An 8,911-nucleotide genomic window follows, 5' to 3' on the forward strand; every position below is an offset into this window, starting at 1 on the left:
GAGTACAAGTCCTAATTGGAATAAGCCATCTCTTCCCAACAAATTCACAGGGCACTCCGGGACTTCGAAAATGGGCATTCTACAAGTTTTTCCCTGTGGGTCTCTAATCCACACAGGCTCAAGTTCCATGGCAAAAGTAATTTGTCCATTTGCAGATCTCACTAGTGCCTTATGTCCCGATAATCTGGAACCTGGAATCTTTTCCCGACATGCAGTCCTACATGCCCCTGTATCGCAAAGAAATGTCATTTGTTTACCATTTACTGATAAAGTTATTTCAGGTTTTTCAGTGTCCAAACTCAGAATGTCCTGTAAATTGAAATCCACCTCCTCATTCTCTGTAATGTTTACACAGGAGGATTTGTTGAGTGGGAAGCAGGCTGGCTTAGTCATGCAGTAGTTTGTCCGTATTCTCTTTTATTTTTATTAGGGCAATCACGCGCAATGTGGCCTTTGTTTCCACAGCACCAACAGATGTTCTTATCACAATAATTTCGATTTCTATCATTTCTTACTCTCCAACGGCCTCTGCCGCGTCCCCTAAAATTATCTCTTTCTCTGCCTTGATAGTATATTTCTGCTCTTTCGTCGAGGAAGACATCAATTTTTTTTTCTTCTTTTTCTCTAACACTCTCTCTGCGTGGAGGGCATGATTAACATATTCCTCCAGTGGGCCAGTTGCTAGGTTTATCCAATGTTTATCTACCCATCTGTTAATGTGTTCTTTTGAATTCGCATGTAAAGCATTTTTTAACTGCTGTTGATAAGGGCCCTGAGGACTAGCATCCTCATTCAAGCCGCTGTTTGCTTTAAAACAAGCAGTCATTCTAACTCTATATTCTTCAAAAAGTTCGTCATCCTTTTGTTTCACCCTATTAATTTCCGTGTAATTTGCTCTTTTGCGGAACCTGGCTGTGGTTCTCTCTATCAAACCCCTAACTCTATATTGTAATTCTTTGTCATCATGTGGCATTATAACACCATGGTGCTTTGGGTCCCAATCCCCTCGGCAAAGATGCCAATCAGGCCCCATTGCCGTCATCCAAACTTGTTGAGTCTCTGTCCCATTTAAATGATAAGATTGTCTAAGATTTTCTATTTCCTCAACAAACTGGACAATGTCTACTTTGTAAGGTGTGATGCCGGCTACGGCCTTTTTCACATCCTCATTTGTCCAGGTCCTATAGACCAAAAGAGTTTCTCTGCGATCTTCTTGTACATTTGGATTTGCCACTTCAATCATCGGAAATATATCCATATCTCCCTCGTCTGAGGTTATATTTGTTATTTTGGGAGTGGGAGAAAATGTTTCTCCCAAATTTCTAGACCAATTCATTTGTACCCCTCCCGATCGTAAAATTCGTTGTGTTTGTGCCTCTTGAGTTGGAGGATTTTCATGAGGTGGCAAAACCGGGTACAATGGTGCTGATGCTTTTGTTTCCTTACTTTTTTTACAACTTTCTTCAATTATCTTTTTCTCGCTAGTTCTTATTATTGGTCCTGTCTCGTCATCTTCCTGTCTTTGAAACAACATATTTTTATGTCTACCTTCCTGCTCTTTTTGTTCATTTGTTAAGTGTTTCTTATTCTCCTTTCCTTTTTCTCTTTTTGACGCCATGTTTAACCAGAAGAGTAAGTCGTCAAATCCATCTTTTTGTATTTGTGATATATCATTTTTGTGTCGACACTTTATTTCGTTTTGAAGTTTCACTATTTTTTGCGAATTTAGCTGGCCAGCGAAACCGTATTTGGTTATCCACGTGTTTAAATGTTCTATTTTGGAAGGGTTTTGGAGTTGAACATATTTCCAATCTTTACATGTTAGGCCTATTTTTGGATCCGGTTTATTGTTGTTATTTCCCATTTTTGTGAATTTGGAAGTCAGTTCATTTGCACCTAGAGTGACCTAAATACTGACTTTATTCAAAAATGACAGGGTGACAATTAATGTCTGAGTTTTGGTAATTCTCAAGCTTCTACCCTAATTGGGGCGGAGAATTCTTGCCTTTGCTTCCAAACTCAGTTGTCACTTACAATCCTGTCTTATAAATTCATACTTTTACACATACACACGATATTAATAACGTTTTTATAAACACACGAAAACACGGAAACACAGAAACACAGAAATACAGAAATACGGAATTTAAGTATGTACAGGACTCCGCCGTCCCCACGGATTTTATCGGATTCCGTCCTCCATCTTTCTCACTTGCCAGTGACTAGTATTACACAAGGTTTATTCTGCCGCAGACTTCTTCGTCGCGCAATTCATTCACTCTTTTATTCCTTTTTCCTAAAAATTTTTTAAAATTTAACTCACCAAAGTCGTCTTCAATCCTGTGGATTGTCGTCAACCTCCAGATCCCAGTTGAGAAGTCCGAAGACCAGTCCCGGAAAGGGTCTCAAATGCCGTGGCCACGGTCTCTTAACTGGATGTCGGCTCCACAACTGGAATCTTCGGGTGTGTTGACATCCGGCTCGAAGGACCAATTTATGTTGGATTTATCTTACCCAACATTATAATAGACACAAAAGGAATGAAGACGCTTGTTACTTTTTCTCATGAGGAGGGCGTATGGGAGATTGTTCAGATCACAGTCTCTCAACACGCTCTAAACAATCCCCCCCCCTCGCTCCTGCATTTATTTGAAATAGGAGGGATTTACAATCATAATGTTCTAAACAATAAGACACAACACAGAATATTTGATAATAAGAGGGTTTTTTCCCAGACATTGTATTCTAAGCAATAAGACACAACACATAATATTTGATAATATTCTAAGTAATAAGACACAACACAAAATATTTGATAATAAGAGGGTTTTTTCCCAGACATAGTATTCTAAGCAATAAGACACAACACATAATATTGGATCAACACCTGTCACGACCCGACCACATCCGATCACGTCCTTGGTCCAAGCGTCCTTCCATGGATGATGCTGAGTCTTCTTTTTGAAGGCGAAACATCTAAAATTGTCCATCATACTAATGCAAGCTAAGCAAATAAATGATAACTTCTATAATATATTTAACAGACGCCCAGACATCCCTTTCCCCAGCCACTTCATCGATCTCTTCCGGGGGGATCCCGAGGCGTTCCCAGGCCAGCCGAAGGATGTAGTCTCTCCAGCGTGTCCTGGGTCGTCCCCTGTGTCTTCTCCAGGTGGGATGTGCCCGGAACACCTCACCAGGGAGGCGTCCGGGAGGGATCCGAATCAGATGCCCCAGCCACCTCATCTGGCTCCTCTCGATGTGAAGGAGCAGCGGCTCTACTCTGAGATCCTCCCGGATGACCGAGCTTCTCACCCTATCTCTAAGGGAGAGCCCGGACACCCTGCAGAGGAAACGACCCACAGCTCGTGACCATAGGTGAGAGTAGGAATGTAGATCGACCGGTAAATCGAGCGCTTCGCCTTTCGGCTTAGCTCCTTCTTCACCACAACGGATCGATACAAAATCCGCATCAGTGCAGACGCTGCACTGATCCGCCTGTCGATCTCCCATTCCATTCTTCCCTCACTCGTGAACAAGACCCCAAGATACTTGAACTCCTTCACTTGGGGCAGGATCTCATCCCCGACCTGGAGAGGGCACGCCACCCTTTTCCGACTGAGGACCATGGTCTCTGATTTGGAAGTGCTGATTTTCATCCCAGCCACTTCACACTCGGCTGCGAACTGCTCCAGTGAGAGTTGGAGGTCACGGCTTGATGAAGCCAACAGAACCACATCATCTGCAAAAAGCAGAGATGCAATATTGAGGCCACCAAACCGGGCCCCCTCTACGCCTCGGCTGCGCCTAGAAATTCTGTCCATAAAAGAATCGGTCGGTGACAAACGGCAGCCTTGGCGGAGTACAACCCTCACCGGAAACAAGTCTGACTTACTGCCGGATATGTGGACCAAACTCTGACTCCGGTTGTACAGGGACCGAACAGCCCGTATCAGGGGGTTCGGTACCCCATACTCCCGAAGCACCCCCCACAGGGCCCCCCGAGCGACACGGTTGAATGCCTTCTCCAAGTCCACAAAACACATGTAGACTGGTTGGGCGAACTCCCATGCACCCTCGAGAACCCTGACAAGGATGTAGAGCTGGTCCACTGTTTCATGGCTAGGATGAAAACACACTGCTCCTCCTGAATCTGAGATTCAACTTCCCGACGGACCCTCCTCTCCAGCACCCCTGAATAGACCTTACCAGGGAGGCTGAGGAGTGTGATCCCCCTGTAGTGGAACACACCCTCCGGTCCCCCTTCTTAAAAAGGGGGACCACCACCCCAGTCTGCCAATCCAGAGGCACTGTCCCCGATGTCCACGCAATGTTGCAGAGGCGTGTCAACCAGGACAGCCCTACAACATCCAGAGCCTTGAGGAAATCCGGGAAAATCTCATCCACCACTGGGACCTTGCCAACGACGAGCTTTTTAACCACCTCGGTGACCTCAACCCCAGAGATAGGAGAGCCCGCCTCAGAGAACCCAGACTCTACTCCCTCATGGGAAGGCGTGTCGGTGGAATTGAGGAGGTCTTCGAAGTATTCTCCCCACCGGCTCACAAAGTCCCGTGTCGAGGTCAGCAGCACCCCATCCCCACTATACACAGTGTTGATGGTGCACTGCTTCCCCCTCCTGAGACGCTGGATGGTGGACCAGAATTTCCTCGAAGCTATCCGGAAGTCTTTCTCCATGGCCTCACCGAACTCCTCCCATGCCCGAGTTTTTGCTTCAGCGACCATCAAAGCTGCATTCCGCTTGGCCAGCCGGTACCCATCAGCTGCCTCAGGAGTCCCACAGGCCAAAAAGGCCCGATAGGACTCCTTCTTCAGCTTGACGGCATCCCTCACCGTTGGTGTCCACCAACGGGTTCGGGGATTGCCGCCACGACAGGCACCTTACGGCCACAGCTCCGGTCGGCCGCCTCAGCAATGGAGGCGCGGAACATGCTCCACTCGGACTCGATGTCCCCTGCCTCCCCCGGAACATGGGCAAAGTTCTGTCGGAGGTGGGAGTTGAAACTCCTTCTGACAGGGGATTCCGCCAGAAGTTCCCAGCAGACCCTCACAATACGTTTGGGCCTGCCACGTTGGACCGGCATCTTCCCCCACCATCTGAGCCAACTCACCACCAGGTGGTGATCAGTTGACAGCTCCGCCCCTCTCTTTACCCGAGTGTCCAAGACATGCGGCCGCAAGTCCGATGACACGACCACAAAGTCGATCATCGAACTGCGACCTAGGGTGTCCTGGTGCCAAGTGGAGCCGGGGAGCAATAAGTATACCCACACCTGCTCGGCGCCTCTCACCGTGGGCAACTCCGGAGTGGAGTTCAACCCCTCTCGAGAGGACTGGTACCAGAGCCCAAGCTGTGCGTTGAGGCGAGTCCGAACTTTCGACCTCTAACACCAGCTCGGGGTCCTTCCCTGCCAGAAAGGTGACATTCCACGTCCCTTGAGCCAGCTTCTGTAGCGGGGGATCTGATCGCCAAAGTCCCTGCCTTCGACCACCGCCCAGCTTGCACTGCACCCGACCCCTATGGCCCCTCCCACAGGTGGTGAGCCCATGGGAAGGAGGACCCTCCCGGGCTGTGCCTGGCCCGGTCACCAGCCGCTCGCCTTCGAGCCCCACCTCCAGGCTGAAGGAAGAACTGAACTCGAGTCACCAGAACTTCAGTCAGTGACACAAACTATTGAGCTATTTTGCACATAAACAAGACTCGCTGTGAGCAGGGTTCAAACATGCGCGGGAAGATCCCATTGGATTTCAAGTCCAACGCCTTAACCACTCGGCCATCGCAGCCACATGGTGTAAGCGCAAAAAGTCATTTATATGAGTATTTTATTGTCATTTGAGGGACGAATCAATTTCGGCCACTGAGTGTACATATTTTACTTTGTATTTGATGAAAATGGGTTTGGCTGACTCAATTATATCACATTACACGGAACTACTAAATTTGAGTTGGCGTTACACAAATAAAATGGATGGAAAACCTGCCCAAAATTTATTTGTGTTCATCCAATGAGTCATTTTTTGGTGGTGATCAGTTGACAGCTCCGCGCCTCTCTTCACCCGAGTGTCCAAGACATGGGGCCGCAGGTCCGATGACACGACCACAAAGTCGATCATCGAACTGCCACCTAGGGTGTCCTGGTGCCAAGTCCATGTGTGGACACCCTTATGGTTGAACATGGTGTTCGTTATGGACAATCCTTGATGAGCACAGAAGTCCAATAACTGAACACCGCTCAGGTTTGATCGGGGGGGGGGGGCCTTCATCCCAATCACACCCTTCCAGGTCTCACTGTCATTGTCCATGTGAGCATTGAAGTCCCCCTGCAGAACGATGGAATCCCCAGCGGGAGCGCTCTCCAGCAGCCCCTCCAAGGACTCCAAAAAGGGTGGGGACTCTGAACTCCTGCTTTGTGCATAGGCGCAAACAACAGTCAGGACCCGTCCCCCCACCCGAAGGCGGAGGCAGGCTTCCGGGGTGAACCCCAACGTACAGGCGTGGGTGTGGGTATACTTATTGCCGAGCAGGTGTGGGTATATTTATTGCCGCCGGGCTCGCCGCCTCTCACCGTGGGCAACTCCAGAGTGGAAGAGATTCCAATCCCTCTCGTACTCAAAAATGACCAAAGTACGGCAAAAGGGACGACTCAAAGGGAGCAGTCCCTTCCGAGAGGACTGGTACCAAAGCCCAAGCTGCGTGTGGAGGCGAGTCCGACTATATCTAGTCGGAACTTCTTGACCTCACACACCAGCTCGGGCTTCTTCCCTGGCAGAGAGGTGACATTCCACGTACCCTTGAGCCAGCTTCTGTAGCCGGGGGTTGGAACGCCAAGGTCCCTGCCCAGCTCGCACTGCACCCGTCCCCTATGGCCCCTCCCACAGTTGGTGAGCCCATGGGAAGTAGAATGAATACTTTTTGTCTAAAACGTCACCAAGGTTGTTTTGTGCAATAGCTCTGAGCAGGTGGCAGTTGCAATTTGAGATGCGCAGCCAACTGTTGGAACCGGAAGTCTTTTTCGTGTCTGACATTCGACGAGACAAATGCATTATTTTCGTCAAGAACTACTTCTAATTATGTTTACTTTAGATTTTTTTTAATTAGTCCAATCATTTCTCTTAAACCCGAATGGGTGGACTCTAAATTGCCAATAGGTTTGAATGTGAGAGCGAATGGTTGTTTGTTTCTATGTGCCCTGCGATTGGCTGCCGACCAGTTCAGGGTGTACCCCGCCTCCCGCCCGAAGATAGCTGGGATAGGCTCCAGCAGCCTGCGACCCTCGTGAGGAGAAGCGGTAAAGACAATGGATGGATAGATAGAGGTTTATATGTTTCTGGGTGATAATGACCTCACTTTCAACTTATTTTATCGTCTCTCGATGCCGCTGTGCATTATGGGTATCCATTTACTGTCTCAATTTAAACTGAAATTCTCAAATAGGAAGCATATTTGTTCATGTATTAGCACACAGTAGCGTTTCATCTAGCGTATGTTCCGGCTTGCCCGTTGTGTGTATGGTTGTTCACATGCTCATGATGACACCGTCGCTTGACATAGCGTGCGCGTGAATGACTCGCGTGCTCGCGCCGTGTACAGCTCATACTTACCTGGCAGGGGAGACACCATGATCAAGAAGGTGGTTCACCCAGGGTGAGGTTCAGCCATTGCACACCGATTGTGCTGATCTCTGCGAATTCCCCAAATGTGGGAATCTTGACTGCATAGTTTCTGGTAGTGGGGCACCGTGTTAGCGCTCTCCCCTGATCGTTGGTTGAAAATAATACTGCGGTCAAGCCAGCCTCCACTCAAAAAGTAGCAGTCAAGCCAGCCGCCCCTAATTTTGTTCATACTAGGCATTACGGTAATAGGTCACCAACACGCGGCGAAGCCACCTTCAAAATAAAACCTTCCCAATAATACGGACGTCAGTGCTCTTCGGTTTAGGAATGCAACAAGCAAAGTTAATTTGAATCTTGAAATACATTACATACATACATTAAAAAATATACTTTATTTGATATCTTGGGACAAATAAATGGTAATGGGCTCCACTTATATAGCGCTTTATCTACATCATCACAGCGCTTTACAAAGCCTCACAAAGCGCTTTACAAAGCCTCACATTCAGACACACATTCATAAACCAATGGGCGACTGCTGCCATGCGAGGCACTGCCAGGTCCACTGAGAGCAAATTAGGGTTCAGTGTCTTGCCCAAGGACACTTCGACATGCGGACAGTCGGACCAGACATTCGAACCTGTTCTACCTACTGAGCCAAAGCCACCCCAACATAATCCCATTGGTATCGCAAGACAAGTCCAGATCTGTGTGACAGACCACCAAGGACTCCACGAAAAGAGGTTTGATGACGATCTGATATTGTATTTCAAAATGAAAACCTCTGAAAACTGCAAATGTTGCTTTCATTACCCCTGATTGAAAAAATCTGTTAAATCATTTTAATGAGATATCGCAACACCGGTCCAGTTCTGGAGGACACTACACCCCCCCCAGGTCTCCAACAAAAGAGGGCCCATCAAAATCTGATGTGGCATTTCAAAATAAAAGTCCACTGAAATTGGTGTATTTCACTGTCATGTTCACGGATTTCAAAAATTCATAAAAAAAAACGTCCTAGTCATCACAACCGAAACCAGTTCTGAGGGACACTACACTACCCCAGGTCTCCAACAAAAGAGGTCCCATCAAATCTGATGTGGCATTTCAAAATAAAAGACTCTTGAAATTGGTGTATTTCACTGCCATGATCACGGATTTCAAAAATTCTTTAAAAAAAAACTCAGAGTTATCACAACACCAGACCAGTTCTGGGGGACACTACACCACCCCAGGTCTGCAACAAAAGAGGTCCCATCAAAATCTGATGTGGCAT

General features: G+C 47.6%; 2 non-coding genes across 2 annotated transcripts; one reads left to right on the forward strand and one right to left on the reverse strand.

The window, feature by feature from the left end:
* Window positions 1-5,723: 5,723 nt before the first annotated feature.
* Window positions 5,724-5,805, reverse strand: trnas-uga (transfer RNA serine (anticodon UGA)). Its single transcript has one exon. It is a non-coding gene; the product is annotated as a tRNA-Ser (tRNA).
* A 1,810-nt stretch (window positions 5,806-7,615) lies between these two features.
* Window positions 7,616-7,779, forward strand: LOC133473187 (U1 spliceosomal RNA). Its single transcript, XR_009786989.1, has one exon. It is a non-coding gene; the product is annotated as a U1 spliceosomal RNA (small nuclear RNA).
* The last annotated feature ends 1,132 nt before the right edge of the window (window positions 7,780-8,911 follow it).

Source organism: Phyllopteryx taeniolatus, unplaced genomic scaffold, assembly GCF_024500385.1.
Source record: "Phyllopteryx taeniolatus isolate TA_2022b unplaced genomic scaffold, UOR_Ptae_1.2 contig_173, whole genome shotgun sequence".
In the NCBI taxonomy this organism is placed as follows: Eukaryota; Metazoa; Chordata; class Actinopteri; order Syngnathiformes; family Syngnathidae; genus Phyllopteryx; species Phyllopteryx taeniolatus.